The following is a 19,381-nucleotide window of genomic DNA, read 5'->3' as shown; positions in this document are numbered from 1 at the left end:
CTTGGGGGGCTTGGGTGCGGCTGGTGGTGGTACTGGCAGATGCTGCTGCTGCTGCTGCTGCTGAGCCTGAGACACCAGCGGGCTGTGGGACCTGCCTACTGCTGCCAATGCTTGCAATGATGCGCCTCCTTGCAAGGCCCACAAGAGCATCCTCCTCCTCCTCCTCAGAGCTGCTGAGGACGACATCCCCTGGAGGTGGTGGCACCCAGTCTCTGTCTGTCACCGGGTCATCATCATCCTCCCCCTCCTGAAACATGTCCTGCTGGGATGATGACCCCCCAAACTCCTCTCCTGATGCATGGATGGGCTGCTTGACTGTCGCCACAGTCTTGCTGTCCAATCCCTCATCCCCCAAAGTGCCCATCAGCATCTCCTCCTCAAAATCGCCAACAACAGCAGACAATACCCTGATGGTGCCTGGGGTAAAAATACTGCTGAGTGACAGGTCGCCAACTTGTGACGGTGAACTGGCCTCCTCCCCAGACCCTGCTGGGCGGCTGCTGCGAACAGGGGTGGTGGTGGTGGTGGTGGTGAGGGTGGAGGCCTCGGATGCAGAGCTGATGGCGGGCTGCTCATCCTCCGTCATGAGTTGCACCACAGTGTCTGCATGCTTTTCCTCAATGGGACGTTTCCGACCCGGCTGGAGGAAAATCGGAGCAGGTGCTACACGCTGCTGCTGCTGTGTCTCTGCAGCGTGAGTTGCAGATGCTCCTGCTGGGCGGCGCCCAAGGCGTCCACGGCCAGTGGCTATGGGAGGAATGTTAGCCACTGACGCTGCTGCTGCTGCTGCGGAACTGTGCATGGTGGCGCGGCCGCGGCCTGCCACAATGCTGCTTCCTCTCCTCCTGATTCCCTTGCTGCCCTTCCCCTTGCCCAAACCGCGCTGGCTGCCACTTCCAGACATCTTCGATGTTTTGGGCGTATAGACAAAAGTTTTTTAAAAGGGCGGGTGAAAAGTGGGGTACTTTAATGGAGTGGGTTGGTGGGTGAGGTGACTGAGTGAGTGTCCCTAGTACAGTAAGTAAGTAGTAACAGTCAGGAAGTACAACTAGCAGTTACAATAATCAGTAGTAATCACAAGCAAATTTAGTGTGTGTACACTACAGACAGTGAGTGCACGCACGCGCAAACACGCGCAGGAGCTAGCCTATGAACAGTGACTGAGTGAGTGTCCCTAGTACAGTAAGTAAGTAAGTAGTAACAGTCAGTAAGTACAACTAACTAATTACAATAATCAATCAGTTATCAGAAGGAAATAGAGTGTGTGTAGTGTGTGTACACAGACAGTGAGTGCACACACGCAGGAGCTAGTAGCCTATGAACAGTGACTGAGTGTCCTAGACTCCTAGTACAGTAAGAGTAAGTAGTAACAGTAAGTACAACTAACTAATTACAATAAGCAATCAGTTATCAGAAGGAAATAGAGTGTGTGTAGTGTGTGTACACAGACAGTGAGTGCACACACGCAGGAGCTAGTAGACTATGAACAGTGACTGAGTGTCCTAGACTCCTAGTACAGTAAGAGTAAGTAGTAACAGTAAGTACAACTAACTAATTACAATAAGCAATCAGTTATCAGAAGGAAATAGAGTGTGTGTAGTGTGTGTACACAGACAGTGAGTGCACACACGCAGGAGCTAGTAGACTATGAACAGTGACTGAGTGTCCTAGACTCCTAGTACAGTAAGAGTAAGTAGTAACAGTAAGTACAACTAACTAATTACAATAAGCAATCAGTTATCAGAAGGAAATAGAGTGTGTGTAGTGTGTGTACACAGACAGTGAGTGCACACACGCAGGAGCTAGTAGCCTATGAACAGTGACTGAGTGTCCTAGACTCCTAGTACAGTAAGAGTAAGTAGTAACAGTAAGTACAAACAACTAATTACAATAATCAATCAGTTATCAGAAGGAAATAGAGTGTGTGTAGTGTGTACACAGACAGTGAGTGCACACACACAGGAGCTAGTAGCCTATGAACAGTGACTGAGTGTCCTAGACTCCTAGTACAGTAAGTAGTAACAGTAAGTACAACTAACTAATTACAATAATCAATCAGTTATCAGAAGGAAATAGAGTGTGTGTAGTGTGTGTACACAGACAGTGAGTGCACACACGCAGGAGCTAGTAGCCTATGAACAGTGACTGAGTGTCCTAGACTCCTAGTACAGTAAGAGTAAGTAGTAACAGTAAGTACAAACAACTAACTAATTACAATAATCAATCAGTTATCAGAAGGAAATAGAGTGTGTGTAGTGTGTGTACACAGACAGTGAGTGCACACACGCAGGAGCTAGTAGCCTATGAACAGTGACTGAGTGTCCTAGACTCCTAGTACAGTAAGTAGTAACAGTAAGTACAACTAACTAATTACAATAATCAATCAGTTATCAGAAGGAAATAGAGTGTGTGTAGTGTGTACACAGACAGTGAGTGCACACACGCAGGAGCTAGTAGCCTATGAACAGTGACTGAGTGTCCTAGACTCCTAGTACAGTAAGTAGTAACAGTAAGTACAACTAACTAATTACAATATTCAATTACAATAATCAATCAGTTATCAGAAGGAAATAGAGTGTGTGTAGTGTGTACACAGACAGTGAGTGCACACACGCAGGAGCAGCTAGTAGCCTATGAACAGTGACAGTGAGTGTCCTAGTACAGTTACAGTATATAACTACAATACTAATACAATCAGTAGTAAAGGACAGCAGAAATACTGGTATAGAATAGAGAGAAATAAACAGAGGACAGGAGGACAGCTGCCCACACAGGCAAGGCCCTGAGGCCTAAAGCTGTAAGCCTGCAGCAGCTGGCCTGTCTCTATGTAACACAAAAGCTACTAACTAAAATACAATGTCTAACTAACTAACAACAATATAGGTGTGTATAGGAGGTGTATGTGAGCAAAAACGCTAGGTAAATAACCACAATAAAGCTCTTGCTAAGCCAAAGCACAAAGGAGCAACTCTCTCTCTATGCAAGTCTCAGGCAAGGACGGAGAAACGTAACATGGCGGCCGCTATTTATAGGGTAGGGGCTGGCCAGGGTCCCCCTCTGTGATTGGCTGCCGTCAGAGGGCCTGGGAGCCCTCTGATTGGCTCTAAGGACATCAATCTGGGCTATGACGCTATTCGAGCTCGGTACCGAGCTCGAATAGCGCTGTTTGCTCGAATAGCTCGAATAGTGAATGGGCTATTCGAGTGTACTCGAATAGCCCATTCGAATAGCTACAGCTATTCGGAGCTCGAATACCGAGCTCCAATAGCTGGAAAAGAGCTCGAATATTCGAGCTACTCGAATATTCGAGCTCTGCTGAGCACCACTGTCCCCAAAGACTGATGCTGCTTGGTTGTCTTCAGGGTCCCTCCTGTTCCCCATTTCTGGTCCTTTTCTGTCCACAGCCTCCGGGAACTTCCTCTGAGCAGCACCAATCGATTCAAAAGTGCACATGCACATGAAAGTGCTCATGAACAAGTGCTTCCTCTTGCTGCCCCCTTGCGGTTGTGAACTTGCGCATGTACAGTCCTAAAATGCTTGTCACTGCTGTGGGAAGCTTCTGAGAGGCTCATCAACAGAGCGAGCCAGTCAAAAAAAGAAGAGGAGTAGGGACAAAGAACGGGAGGGGCATACATGAAATCGCCGCTGGGAGACAGGTGCAGGATACAGCCGGTATGGCTTATCCTGCTGCTGCACAAGTCCCGGCGGCGTTAATTTCTATTCCCCCTCCAGGTCCACGTGGATAATGGGGAATGATGTAATTCGGCTTCCAGCTATTGCTACTGTCTTCTGAGAGTGCCGAAGTTATTCACTGTGCTCCGTTATAGCTGTAATTCCTATTACAGTCTATGGTGGCGCTGGCTGCACCCAAATCTCCTGCGCTGTTATTGCAATGCTCAATGGGAGGGACCCCGGAGACAACGAGCAGCATCAGGCTTCTCAGTATAAGGTAATCTAACCCCCATGGGCTTGATTTAATTTTTCCCATAATTCAGGGGTGCTGAAGGAGAATACTCATTAAAGTCAGGCACATAAGGAAAGATTCTTTTGACTCCTGAAATGTTGACTTCTAGAACTATTATAGCAAGCAGTAAAATAAATGATTAGACAGCACAAAAGGTCACGAATCAGCTTATAAATGATACCTTACTAGGCATTTAGGCCCGTTTCAGAAACGGGCATAGAATGTGCATAGCGGCCGTGGCAATGGCTGAGGCTCTGTGCCTGCGCACTTGCAAGCTGATTCGGATGCAGAGCATGGATGCAGTTACTCAGGGAAATTATTAGGTACGATAACTTTACCTATACCAGGGGTGTCAAGCTCAAATACAAAGTGGCTGAAATTAAACACTGGGACCAAGTCATGGGCCAACCTCGATGTCCAGTGGTCCCCTCCCTCATAAAGTCCCCTGGTGTCTAATGACCCCCCCTCCCTCCCATATACAGTTCCCTGGTGTCTATGGCCCCCCAATCCATCTTTCTGCCAGCGGCTATATGCAACGGCAAGCGAGAATTTAAGCGCTCGCGGTACTTTGCGCAGGAGTCGTCGTCAGGGATTTTAAAGATCCGATCCACCGTGACGGTCACTGACAACAAATGTCGTTCAAAAATCGTGCGCCTGTACCCATGTTGCGAGATCATGGAAACGAACGCTCATCGCTCAAAAAATTGCCGATCGTCGAAAAAATTAGCAGAAAAATCACATAGTGGGTACAGGCCTTTAGGGGTGCTTACACACACATCACAGTAACAGCCAAACAGGTAGCACTTTTATAGTAACAAGTATTGTCACATACTTTGATTATTACAACTATTCGTGCTCATCTAGTCAGTCAGAAAAAAACATTGGTAACAAAATTAATACAACAACTATACAAGAATATTTCTGTTGGAAAAAGCATACACAGGTGTGGGTGTGTATTATTATTACAATTGTGCTTACCTCTAGAGTTGGGCCGAACCTCCGATTTTAGGTTCGCGAACCGGGTTCGCGAACTTTCGCGGAAGGTTCGGTTCGCGTTAAAGTTCGCGAACCGCAATAGACTTCAATGGGGATGCGAACTTTGAAAAAAAAAAAAAATTATGCTGGCCACAAAAGTGATGGAAAAGATGTTTCAAGGGGTCTAACACCTGGAGGGGGGCATGGCGGAGTGGGATACACGCCAAAAGTCACCGGGAAAAATCTGGATGTGACGCAAAGCAGCGTTTTAAGGGCAGAAATCACATTGAATGCTAAATGACAGGCCTAAAGTGCTTTAAAACATCTTGCATGTGTATACATCAATCAGGGAGTGTAATTAAGGTACTGCTTCACACTGACACACCAAACTCCACTGAACAGAACAGGTATGCAGTGGCGGGTTCACTGAACAGAACAGGTATGCAGTGGCGGGTCCACTGAACAGGTATACAGTGGCGGGTCCACTGAACAGAACAGGTATGCAGTGGCGGGTTCACTAAACAGGTATACAGTGGCGGGTCCACTGAACAGAACAGGTATGCAGTGGTGGGTTCACAGAACAGGTATGCAGTGGCAGGATCAATGAACAGGTATGCAGTGGCAGGATCAATGAACAGGTATGCAGTGGCAGGATCAATGAACAGGTATGCAGTGGCAGGATCAATGAACAGGTATGCAGTGGCAGGATCAATGAACAGGTATGCAGTGGCAGGATCACTGAACAGGTATGCAGTGGCAGGATCAATGAACAGGTATGCAGTGGCAGGATCAATGAACAGGTATGCAGTGGCAGGATCAATGAACAGGTATGCAGTGGCAGGATCAATGAACAGGTATGCAGCCAGGGACAAGCTAAGGCTAACTAATCTTTCCCTATGAGAGACTGCAGTAGCTCGCCCTACTCTAACTAATGCAGGCACACGAGTGGCCACGGCCGCCGCTGCCTGCCTATATAAGGGGGGGTGGGGCTCCAGGGGCTAGTGTAGCCTAATTGGCTACACTGGGCCTGCTGACTGTGATGTAGAGGGTCAAAGTTGACCCTCAGTGCATTATGGGGCGAACCGCAATGGGGCGAACTTTTCCGCAATAAAGTTCGCGTGCGGTACCCGCACGCGAACCACCTAGGTTCGCGCGAACCAGGTTCGCCGGCGAACCGTTCGGCCCAACTCTACTTACCTCCACGTCTGAAAGAGTGCAGATAGCAGGTTCTGTGCAGCTGCAGACTACAGAGTGAAGGACAGACACAGCAGCAGGGAGACAGGGGCGGAGGGAGGAGAAACAGCTTTCACAGAACTATAATAAGGCTGTCTATATGTGTCTGGCAGAAAACAAAAACAAAAAAACAACAACTTTCTTTTCCTGTGAAAGGGTTTGTTTAAAGCAGATCAAAATTAGAAATTATATACAGTATAATCTTCTATGGCCGGCTTTATGCTATAGAAATCATGTATTTGTACATATAACCTGTATATTGTTTTGTGTGTATGTGTGTTTTCGGTTTGCTGTATATATTGAATACTTATAGGTTACCTCTTATGCCTGGTACACACCATGCAATTTCCTGTCTGATCGATTTTCCCATCACTTCTATACAAAATTGATGAGAAAAGCAATCGGAAATCAGATTGGACCTGCCATAGATCTGACAGGAAATTGCATGATGTGTACCAGTCATAATGCCTAGTATACACCATGCAATTTTCTGTCAGATTGATGTGAAATTGCATGACGTGTACCAGGCATTGTTAGATTAGTTAGGCTATTCACTGCACTATTCACTTGATGATCCTTGTTTGTACACACAAAGGTCTCAATTCACTAAGCTTTATCGAACGTTTGATAATTTGCCACATGAGTAAAATCTAATTTTGAAATCACTAAGGTGTTATAGATTTATAAAATCAGGGGCGTAGCAGTAGGGGGTGCAGAGGTTGCGACCGCATCGGGGCCCTTGGGTCAGAGGGGACTCGAAGAGCTCTTCCTCAACTGCAGTATTAGTTTTCTATCGGTCCTGTGCTCATAATAATCACTTCTATAGATACTTTGATTAGTGATAATCATTAATAAACTGATCCCCATCCCCTTCTTGCACCTCTGACACTGTAGTTGCCATTGGCAGGTTTTGGTGCGTCATATCAATTGTTATGTATAGAGTGCATGGGTGCCCCCAATATAAAACTTGCATCGGGGCCCATAGCTCCTTAGCTACACCACTGTATTGAATGTTTTATTGATAAAATGTTCAATAAATCTATAACACCTTAGTGAATTCAAAATTAGATTTTTCTCATGAGGTAAATTATCAAACATTCAATAAAGTGTTTGATAAAGCTTAGTGAATTGAGGCCATTGTGTGGCTGCAGTTAAAGCTGACTAGAGCTCAGAACATCCTCTCTGCTCGAAAAGATACACAACAGCATAATAATCTTTAACCCTCTCCCTGCTGATTGCCCTAAACGCGAACATCTACTGCCAAGCCGTTTTTAGACATTTTGCACTCATTAGGTTTACTTAAGCAGCCCATACACTCAGCCGATTTTCTGGCCGACCGATCGATCGCGGTCGATCGATCGATCGATCGATCGCAAATCGGTTGGCCAATCGACCGATCGACGGCCGATTTCGATCGATTTCGATGGATTTCCATCGAACTTGCAGGGTGGAAAATTTAGGTCGATCTGATGAGATTGCTTATCAGTTTGCATTGGCCTTAATGGAAATCTGATGGCAAAAAAATGCCATCAGATCGAATTTCAACAGATTTCAAACTGAAATCTATTGGAATTCTATACTGGTAAAAAATGTTCTAAAAACGCATCAGATAGATCATCAGATGCATTTCTTATCTGTCTGCTGCCAATCTGACGAGTGTATGGGCACCTTTAGGATTTTTTACAAGAAAACCTACATGAAATAGGACATATTATATACTGATTTTTTCCATAATGAATTGGGCTTGAACACTGAAACAAAAGTTTTTACTTTTTCTAGAGCTATAACAAATGTTTTGAGTGAAATTTGTTAACAAAAAGGGAAATGATAAATAAAATATTTTCTGTTGTGTTTTTTTTTTTTCAAATAAGAATTACATTTACTGAATAATATGTTAATGTTTGTAAAAGCCCTGACTCTGCGGAATCCAACGATACCAGCTATGTACTGGTATCCCACTTTTCCTGTTCTGGAATAGTTGCACCAGTACAGGTAGTCGGATACAGGTGCAGCAAGTATAGGTAGCCAGGAATAGATGCCCCCAGTACAGGTAGCCATGTATAGGTGCAGTAGGTATAGGTAGCCAGTTATAGGTGCCACCAATACAGGTAGCCAGATACAGGGGCAGCCAGTATAGGTAGCCAGGAATAGGTGCCCCATTATAGGTAGCAGGTATAGGTGCCCAATATAGGGAGTAGGTGCCCCCAGTATAGGTAGCAGGTATAGTTGCCGCAGCATAGGTAGTAAGTATAGGAGGGGGCCCATGTGGAGGGAGGAATGATGTGGTTCCCCCACACACTTTTTCTGGCGCAAAAACTGCCAAATAACGTACCTAGTTATCATCCTTAGTGGCAGGGAAAGGGTTAAACAACAAACATTTTTTTGTTACAGCTCATATTACAGCTGTTAGGGCTGATACAAGTCCTAAAATAAATCTGCACTGTGTCTGTGTGAATTGCATATGGCCCCAGGTCTAAAAACAGGTCTAAAACATTACACCAAACCATCAGTAGACTAAAAACCATCAGTAGACTAGTCTAAACTGCTTAGTGAATTAAGGCCATAGTATTTGCTATTAAGAATTTAAAGTTTAGAATCCTTACCCAAGCCCAGGCAGACAATAAAGAGGATTGCTTAAAGGTTAGTAACGGGTGTTTATAGCCTTTTTGTCACTCCAGGCAAGAAGTCCTGTGTCACCCTCCCCCCACCCCGAAAAAAACAAAACACAAACCCATACACTAGAGAATATAAACCATGTGCCATATAGGGTGGATGCATAATACAGGGAGTCCCTGAGATACACACAACCTGCCGATCCTGTCACATTTTTTGTTGCACACCGCCTTCCTGCACTACCCCAGCTTAGCGGGTAAATGCAGAGAATAGCGCAACAGAAGCTGTGCTCTCACCTCTCCGCTGAAGTCCAGTGCTGCTGTGCTTCTGCCTGTCCACTCACAACTCGCCCTAGTGCCCAGCATCTCCTACCACATACAGTATAGCGTGATTACACACTACATGAGGAGAGTAAGGTGCCAGCACTAGAGGAAGCAGGAGGCAGACAGGATGGTTGCAGAAGCACAGCATTGGACTCCAGAGAGGAGGTTGGTGCACAGCTTCTGTTGCGCTATGCTTTTCCTTTACACACTGGACTGGGGGTGCGCAAGAGGGGGACAAGGGGACAGAAGAAGGCACAGAAATACGCACACAGAGCCGGGTGCCTAGGCCCTGGAGATAATCTATGGACCCAGTTTATGCTAGCCCCCAACAAATCTTGCCAAAAAAGCTAGGTGGCCGTCAAGTGTGGTCCCAAAGTTGTTGCTTGCCTAGGGCACCATTTCACCTTAATTCATCTCTGGATGCACAGGGAGGCAGAAGTGGCACAGGGGGACAGAGGGACACACGGGGCAGAGGTGGCACAAGGGCACTGAAGGTGGCACAAATAGACAGAAGGAGGCACAAAAACCTGTGGAGGTGTAGCTTCATTTGGGAGATGGGGCTTTGTTCAGAGGCAGGGCTTAATCAGGGGTCTGGTGCCTGTAAGAAACTATACGTTAGTTGCTAAGGGCAACAACAGAACACCTTTATTCGGCACCAGCAACTCCTTAGAGCTGCAACTCACAGGAAGTGTGAGAACTCGACTCTCATCACAGCAACAGCATAGGAGATAAACGTCTTAGGCGTCCTCAGAATTTAGGAGTTTATTAAGTCAACAGATAAAACAGTACAGTTCGTTACATCTTTAGCCAAGCATATTATTCTGTCATAAGTCTTTTGCGTTGCAGCTTCTTGATTCCATTCCTGGTGAATGGTAATCAGGTTCTCTTCTGTCTATACTACGTTACATCTAACTACCTAGGCCGGAGGCCTATCTACTATATACAGCATACAGTTAGGTAAATTGACAAGACATAAATAAAAGTAAAAGGTTCAAGCCAGCTGTTTACAGGAAGCAAAGAGTGCCGTCTGTAAGCCCGTCAGTGACTTTAATACTGACCAGGAAAGAGTTAAATGTGACATCATCTGAGCCATACCCCCCAAACCTACCATTGGTTCAGACCCCTTGTGGTGTCATGACACACACCTACTTAATTAATATTCCGGGTGCTTTCTAACCCACTTACAAGGAATGCCATGTTTGGTAAATATTGGCTATGTTTACCTTTCTGTCGACTAACAGTCTGGGGCAGTTTAGGTCTATGACCTTCCCTCGGGAACATCTTCCTGTAACTGACCGCATCATCTCTTGTACGAGAAACTCTGCTTAAAGTAGAGTGACCAGATTTTTGAAGGCTCAACCTGGGACGGGGGGAATTGGGGGGGGGGGGGGGCGCGCCACGGCGAAAAATGTGGTGTCTGCAGCGCGCGTGAAAAATGGGCGTGGACATGACATTCTATGGGCGGAGCTAACGTAATGATGCAACAGCGAGGCATAAGAAAGCAGTGTTTACGCCGTGATGTGGTCAAACGTGGATTCACATCATAGGTGTGCAGAAACTGTGTGATGCTATTTAATAGTATGCCATAACCCCAAAGCAGCAAACACAGCCAACTATGACCATTAAATAATAAATGCAGCAACAGTTACCCCAGACACCACAAAATAAACGCATTGGGCAACATTTCAGCACAAAATAAACGCATTGCGGGCAACATTTCAGCACAAAATAAACGCATTGCGGGCAACATGTCAGCATAAAATAAACGCAATGGGGGCAAACATGTCAGTACAAAATAAACGCAATGGGGGCAAACATGTCAGTACAAAATAAATGCACTGCGGGCAACATGTTAATACAAAATGAACGCACGGCGGGCAAGCATGTCAGTACAAGATAAACGCACTGCGGGCAAACATGTCAGTACAAGATAAACGCACTGCGGGCAAACATGTCAGTACAAGATAAACGCACTGCGGGCAAACATGTCAGTACAAGATAAACGCACTGCGGGCAAACATGTCAGTACAAGATAAACGCACTGCGGGCAAACATGTCAGTACAAGATAAACGCACTGCGGGCAAACATGTCAGTACAAGATAAACGCACTGAGGGCAAACATGTCAGTACAAGATAAACGCACTGCGGGCAAACATGTCAGTACAAGATAAACGCACTGCGGGCATACATGTCAGTACAAGATAAACGCACTGCGGGCAAACATGTCAGTACAAGATAAACGCACTGCGGGCAAACATGTCAGTACAAGATAAACGCACTGTGGGCAAACATGTCAGTACAAGATAAACGCAATGCGGGCAAACATGTCAGTACAAAATGAACACAATTTGGGCAAATATGTCAGTACAAAATGTGGGCAAACACTTCACCTGCAAGAAAAAGCATTTACTCACCTGGCAGAAGACGTCCCCTCACGCAGCCGGCCTCTGGTGTGTGCAGCTCCCCCTGGCCTGGACGATCTTCAATCTCCCGCTCAGCCTCTCACAGGCAGAGCAGGGCTACGGCAAGATGGCGTCCGGAGGCGGAGCCCTGTACTGGAGACACAAATAGTCTCCAATACAGGGCTCCGCCTCCGGACGCCATCTTCCCGTAGCCCTGCTCTGCCTGTGCCTGCCGGAGGAGAACATTGCAGGCTGGAGCGGGGCTGCGGGGAATGAACTAGCGCAGCGTCTAGTAGACGCTGCGGCTAGTTCACTGTACGGTGGCCAGAGTCCCGAGGCCGGGACGTCCCGCTGCTAAAAGCGGGACGTTTCCCGGGACCTCATGCAGCCTGGGACAGCGCCCCCCGAAGGCGGGACGCGTCCCGGGTAAAGCGGGACGTATGGTCACTGTACTTAAAGGAGACTTTGCAAATCAAGCCTTTCAACTAACTCAGTTCAAATAACTGAGGCCTACATATAATACTTAAATTATAACAGTGCCCTTCAGGACCAGTGGCACTCCAGGCAGTGGCCTGGAAATAATGCCTATGCCTAAAAACTTCCCTGGTTAGAAACGTAGAGTTTGCATTACTGCAGTCACATGCATGCAGTTAGTATTTTTCCAGGAAACTCACTTTGCTCTCCATGGTCCCCCATATTATTTTGCACAAAACTTGAGATCTCTAATCACAACATGTGAGCAGTCTTTACTCAGCTTCTGAAACAGGAAGGGTCGGCTGGTACAGAAATTTGCTGATCTTAAAAACAGACAAGCAGAATAATGTCTTGCCTGTGCCTGTGTGCATTGAAGAATGTTAAGCATGCTGTGTTTATGCTTCCACCACCACTTCTCAGAACAGGAGTGATTTTATATAGCCATCATGTACTCACAAATACTCAGAACTAATAGAGGCCTCTAGAAATACTTTTCATTCAGTTGTAAAACCTGTTTAACCTCACTGCCGTTCTAAGGCAGGGAGGGTGTTTTTTTGCATTTTTTTTTCTTTTTAGCATGTAGCTAGTCTAGTGCTAGCTACATGCTTCCCCCCTCCCTGCGGCATCCCCCGTACGCGCCGATCGCTGCCGGCGCGTACGCTCATCCGGAAATCCCATTCTGAACGGGATTTCCATGACATCACCGACGTCGTGACGTCAGAGGGAGTCTCGATCCACCCCTCAGTGCTGCCTGTGACGAACAGCCCCGCAATCTCGTCTAACTTACTCCAGTACCATCAGGGATTAATCGCCTCTGATGGCTTGTAAGACTGTGAGTAAGTTGACGTTAAAATAGCGGTTGCTGGGTCGTCAGGTAATACTGCGACAACGCGCGCCAATCTTGTCTAATCTGACACCGTTACCATTCGGGGTATAGACACATCCGATGGTTTGTAATATGGTGAACAGAGTGACACCAAAGATTGGTCGCACCGCTGCCGGCAATGTGACGTATGCGCAGTCACCCACCAATTCCTGTTCCCTTCGCGGCAGTTTACAATAAAGCCTCAGACCCAGATGGAATCCTGAAGGCAGTCAGAACTGCAGGCAAAGTAACCTTTTGGATTGGTTGGGGAGTCCACACACAGTCCAATTTCGATTGTATATACAATCGATACACTCTGTGCTCTCATATAGAGGCCAGGTCGCTGCCACCAATCCGCAATAAAAGCGTGCGAATGCGCTAATTCTAACTCTAGCTAAATCCTGTTGAAAAAAGGGTTAATTAGACAACCTTTCAAGAGATAGCAAACTAACAATATTTAATATCAAAACAGTTATGGTAACATGTCTCTCTGAAGATGTGAATTCTTTTGGCGGAGATTTGTTTCAGAACAGCACTTAGACGAACGATTTTTAAATCGTTTATTTAAAGAAATAATGCAAAACAAAATATAGCAATAGAAACAATTTGATACAGAAATAATAAGAGTTCAATATGAAAATAATAGCTGATTACAGTCTGAGCAGTTTGTCAAGTTACCGGGTCCTTTGGGATATGAAATCCAACCGACGATTTGTAGTCCAGTTATGGAAACTTCTGTGGAATCGATAAGTCTTGTAATAATGCCAATTCCTTTGATGGTATCGGAAGGTTGGACAAAAGACTCTCTCCAGGCTGAGGGTCAGTCAGTTTTAGCTCTTTCTCTGCCAGAGGGTGTGGCTGGTAACAAGAAAGGTTTCCACCCCTAACAATGTGACCTCAGGCTGCTGAAGTCCGCCCCTATTGTCTGAGGGACAGAATTGGCAGTTTCTCCAAGTATGCCATAACTCAGCGGATATCCGACATATCATATAAAACACAACATTTTACATTCCGTCAGCATGCGCTGAACCAATCGATATCAAACTCGCTTGGAGCGCCACCTTCCCTGCCTATGTAATCGATATCTCAGGCTGTGAGATGACTAGGAGATTGATTAACGTCTCAGAAGGTGGGCTGCGCTAGTCGCATGGCGTACTGTGAGTTGTGGACCGCTGGGCCCAAACGGTTCCGCAATATCCATCGAATTATGGACTACTATGAAATGAGATATGAAAAGCTCATTAAGCCAGGGACATGTCTCTGGGTGTTCTCAGGACAGGCAGGAATGTCACCTAATGATTTTACGATGCGTTCCTGTATCCTGCTTCTTATCAGCAATTCCTTGTAGTAGATCTGTGAGCTATGTGAATGCTCTGGTTTTTTGGGTTTTATTGGGGATCGTCAGGAAGTGTAAATAAGCACTCACATTCCTCACTGCAGGGCTGGTGAGCTGGAAGAACACTCATTTTTCTAAAAGCAGGCTAAGGCATTTAAAGGGGTACTCCAGAACCGATTTTGTGCGCAATTACATGCGCTTGCCGCAATGGCGTTCGCGGAATCGTGACACCTCCCCCCGAACTCGTTGCGGTGGGGCTAGGCATTCCCACAATGCCTTGTACTGAGCAACTTACTTCTTTGGTGTTGTAGGGTTCGCCACAGCGAGAAAGACCATCTGATCCGGGGTTTACTCCGGTAGACGGGGTGACTCCTGACTGCAGCATCTTCCCACTCTCTCCCTTCACCTCAGTCATGGCAATCTGATCTGTGTCTGTTCCAACAGTCAGATTTGCAGCTGACAGCTGTCCTAGTACCAGGGATGAGGGATCGCGGTGTTGCTCCCATGTTGGGCGGAACACAGTGATGTCATCCGGGTAAGCATCTGCACAACCGCGCTGGCCTTTCAACAGGTCACTCCAGGCTTGTTGAAAGGTGGCTGGGGCATTCATCACACCAAAAAGCATCTGCATTAATGCATGTGGGCCAAAGGGCATGATGAACGTGGATTCCTTGCGCGCTTCAGACATGCTTGGAATCTGCCAGTATCTGTGACTCAGATCCATGATTGCTAGATAGTTGGCAGACGCCAGCCAATCCAACAGATCACCGATTTGAGGCATGAAATATGCAACGGTTATGGTGATGTCATCCGGCCTCCTATAGTCCTCACAGAACCTGGTGGCCTGTGGGCTAGAGGATTTTTGGAAGACAGCTCTCTGTAACATCTCCTCAAACTTCCTTTTCTCTTTTGCTTGCACTGCAGGAGCGGCGAGATAGGGGATCTGCCCTAAGGGCTTGTGGGTCCCCGCGTCCCTTCTGTGAACGGCTGTATTGGTCTGCCCAGGGTCCTGGCGAAGATTTCGCTGTGGGTGCGCAGTGCGCTCCAGCTAGGCCTTCTGGGAGTAAGAGAGGTGGGGGGTGACGTTCACATCATCCGCCACTTCTAGTGTGGGAGCTATCAAGCCTAACAGGGGATCTGTCTCTTCCTGTTCTAACTGGCTGTACACTCTTAGGACTTCCCGTGTTTTGTCTGCATGGGCTCCTAACACATTCACAGGGATCATGCTTTCACTTGGGGTGTCTGCTACCTGGAGAATGGGGTCACTGGAGTATTTACCATTCTCCCTGCACACCTTTAATTGAGCTGCAACTGCTGGCAGCTTAGCGGTCAGGCCCGCAAGCACATCCAGGTTGGAGTTGCTCTGTAGTATCCTCACGGATGTGGGACTACAAGTCTCAGTCAACGGTTTAGTAGGGTTTGAGGTCAGCTGCTGAGAAACGTACTCCCTGCTGGGGTCAGAGCTGACAGGCATGCCTGTGAGCTCTGAGCTCAGGTTACTGGAAACACTGGGAGTGTCTTCCAGCACCGTTACACAGGGATTGTCATCATCACACAATATGTCACTTACAGACTTGTCACAGGCCTGGTGATCACAGTGATCAGAGTGGGCTGGAACCCCTTCTGGTGGCTGTGAGCTCAGGCTCTTAGCCATATGACATGCACTGGCTAAAGTGGGCACAACACAATCTTTATCACATTTTGTGTAAATCACGTCAATATTGACATTGGTCTGGGGGTCAGAGATATCAGGGGAAGCCGAGACTTCTCCAGATAGTCCTGAGTCCAGACTGCTGATGTTACTGGAAGCATCCGCTAGCGTACTCCCAAAATCATGCACAACATTGTCACAAACATTTGCATAACATGACATGTCATATTTAACAGGAGTGTCACCCGCCTGAAGGTCAGAATCGTCCGAGGGGATCCCTCCTGTCGGCTCTGAGTTCATGCGGCTGGCCTTGGCTAATGTACTAGCCAGAACAGGTACAGCAGCATTTACATAACAATTGTGAATACTGACACATGCATTTTTTTCAACCAATATATGACTTTCAACATTATCACAAACCTGTCTGTCAAAGTGATCAGAGTAGGCCGAGACCTCCTCTGGTGGCTCTGAGCGCAGGCTCTTAGCCAGATTACGGGTAATGGCTAGAACAGGTACAATACAATCCACATCACAGTTATCAGGGACACATGCATTTTCATCAGTGATGACAGGTGTAGACACATGTAAATGACAATCAGTGGGCTGTACGTTTAAATCTGATACCTCCCGCACAGCTGCGTTAGGTACGGTAGAAAAAACAGTTAAAGTGTTCCCGTCCCCCTGTTTCCCCAAAGGTTTGCACAGTACCTGGTTTGGTTCAGGGAGTCCGGCTTGCGTGTCTACAGGGTACTCGTAACGGCACACAAGGGTGCCCAGATCCGTGCCAAGCACGGTTTCAACAGGAATATCATCCAAGATCCCGACAACCCGCTCTTGGCATCCCACTCCCCAGTCTATAGCAACTCGGGCCTGGGCAACATGGGTGCGAGTACCTCCGACTCCTGTCAGGGTGAGGTACTTTCCTGGGAGGATATCCTCCTCCTTAACAAGACTTGAGCGAACTAGGGTAATATCTGCTCCGGTGTCACGGAATCCGACGACGGTCTGCCCGTTCACAACAACAGGCTGGTGATTTTTGGATCCCTGTTGCATTTGGGGACCACCGATGAGCAGCACATTGGATGGAGTTGCGGTGTTGCTGACCCTGGCTGGGCCAGATGGTGGTGTGGAGTTGCTAGCCCCCTGTGGGCTAGATGGCTGAGCTGACTTCCTTGCATAGCAGTTTTGCTTGGTGTGTCCGGGCCTGTGACACAGCTCACACCAGGGCTTCCTTGACTCACGGTTTGCCTGGCCAGCAGGCCGGCCTTCTCGCCAGTTCTGTGACATGGCTCTGTCCCGGTCAGGTACTGGGGATTTACGGCCATCAGGTACCAGGGTCCGGTAAGTATCTGGTACCGCCGGTCTGCGGGTCTCCGGGGCCGTGGGTTTGCGAAGATCCGGCACCCGGGTGGCAACAAACATGTCTGCCAGCTCAGCAGCTTCTTTGGCAGACGGAGGCTTCCGCTCCAACACAAACTGCCTCACATCTGCAGCACATATAGCGAGGAACTGATCATGGATCATCAGATCCGCAATAGCTTCAAAAGTCTTTTCTTTAAGGACTCGAACCCATTGATGGAAGGTGGTGCCCAGGCGGCTAACCACATCTGTGTGAGAGTCTGTGGGTGCCTTCTGCAGGGCACAGAACTTTTTCCGGTAAACTTCAGGAGTTAACTGGAACTTAGCGATTATAGCCTCCTTGATAGCTTTATAATCACAGTCTTGATCGGTGGGCATCTCGGCATAGGCATCCAGTGCTTTACCAGTCAGCTGGGGTGTCAGATGGATGGCCCACTGTGCCTCTGGGATGCGAAACTGTCGGCACGCTTTCTCAAACGACAGCAGATAGAGATCAATGTCCACCCCCTTTTCCATGACAGGAAATTTTGCTTTGGGGGTCACAGGCACAGGCATCGGTGTACCCCCTGCAAGAAGATGGCTAGGGGTGGAAGACTGCTCTGCCTGTCTCATCCGGGCCAGTTCAAGGGAACGCTGATGCTGCAACTCCTCTCTCTGGAGCTGGAACTGTCGCTCCTCTCTCCGGGACTGGAGAAGGAACTGCAGGTATGCCTGGTCGCCAGTGTCTCTCAGGTGCTGCAGCAGCTGCTGTTCCACTGGATCAGAGACAGGGAGGGATGGAACAGGGCTGTCGGTCCCTCTGTGAGGGTCATCTGCCGCATTTCTGGGTGCCTCAAAGTCCCTGTGGGTACTTTCAGTTTCCTGAGCTGTGTCTGCAACATCAGCACTTTCCGGCTCAGGAGAATCCTGTCTCTCTGGACTGGATTGTGGCAAGACATCAATCAACTTGCCATCGGCTTCCATGAGGATGGTCCTCAGCGTAGCTTGGGGTTTTCCCCGAAAATCGATGCCCCGAGCCTGACAAAGGTTTTGTAGGTCGGACAAGGACATGTTTTGGTAATTGACTTGCTCAGACATAGCCAAATAAAAACTGTAATAATCTGGTTCTATGCTATATCAAGATGCACCGTCTATGTGCTCAGAGCTTAAGCTCTGTAGAACAGTTACTTAAATAACACTGTTCTATTGTTCTGAAAATGATCTCCAAACAACTGCAAAAACTAACAGCAATTTGGGCTCCGCCCCACCGCTGCCTACCAATGTGACGAACAGCCCCGCAATCTCGTCTAACTTACTCCAGTACCATCAGGGATTAATCGCCTCTGATGGCTTGTAAGACTGTGAGTAAGTTGACGTTAAAATAGCGGTTGCTGGGTCGTCAGGTAATACTGCGACAACGCGCGCCAATCTTGTCTAATCTGACACCGTTACCATTCGGGGAATAGACACATCCGATGGTTTGTAATATGGTGAACAGAGTGACGCCAAAGATTGGTCGCACCGCTGCCGGCAATGTGACGTATGCGCAGTCACCCACCAATTCCTGTTCCCTTCGCGGCAGTTTACAATAAAGCCTCAGACCCAGAGGGAATCCTGAAGGCAGTCAGAACTGCAGGCAAAGTAACCTTTTGGATTGGTTGGGGAGTCCACACACAGTCCAATTTCGATTGTATATACAATCGATACACTCTGTGCTCTCATATAGAGGCCAGGTCGCTGCCACCAATCCGCAATAAAAGCGTGCGAATGCGCTAATTCTAACTCTAGCTAAATCCTGTTGAAAAAAGGGTTAATTAGACAACCTTTCTAGAGATAGCAAACGAACAATATTTAATATCAAAACAGTTATGGTAACATGTCTCTCTGAAGATGTGAATTCTTTTGGCGGAGATTTGTTTCAGAACAGCACTTAGACGAACGATTTTTAAATCGTTTATTTAAAGAAATAATGCAAAACAAAATATAGCAATAGAAACAATTTGATACAGAAATAATAAGAGTTCAATATGAAAATAATAGCTGATTACAGTCTGAGCAGTTTGTCAAGTTACCGGGTCCTTTGGGATATGAAATCCAACCGACGATTTGTAGTCCAGTTATGGAAACTTCTGTGGAATCGATAAGTCTTGTAATAATGCCAATTCCTTTGATGGTATCGGAAGGCTGGACAAAAGACTCTCTCTCC

The 19,381-nt window shown here is 47.2% G+C and overlaps 1 protein-coding gene across 1 annotated transcript in view; it reads right to left on the bottom strand.

Moving 5' to 3' along the window:
• Window positions 1-15,378, bottom strand: part of LOC137545826 (retinol dehydrogenase 7-like) — a 73,059-nt gene extending 57,681 nt beyond the window's left edge. Inside the window, exon 1 of the mRNA XM_068267503.1 lies at window positions 13,529-15,378. The gene's annotated coding sequence lies outside the window, so the exon portion shown is untranslated. The remainder of the gene's footprint in view (window positions 1-13,528) is intronic.
• Between the last annotated feature and the right edge of the window lie 4,003 nt (window positions 15,379-19,381).

Source organism: Hyperolius riggenbachi, chromosome 2, assembly GCF_040937935.1.
Source record: "Hyperolius riggenbachi isolate aHypRig1 chromosome 2, aHypRig1.pri, whole genome shotgun sequence".
Lineage (NCBI taxonomy): Eukaryota > Metazoa > Chordata > Amphibia > Anura > Hyperoliidae > Hyperolius > Hyperolius riggenbachi.
The sequence above is the reverse complement of the archived record's forward strand: the minus strand, read 5'-3'. Positions and strand labels throughout refer to the sequence as shown.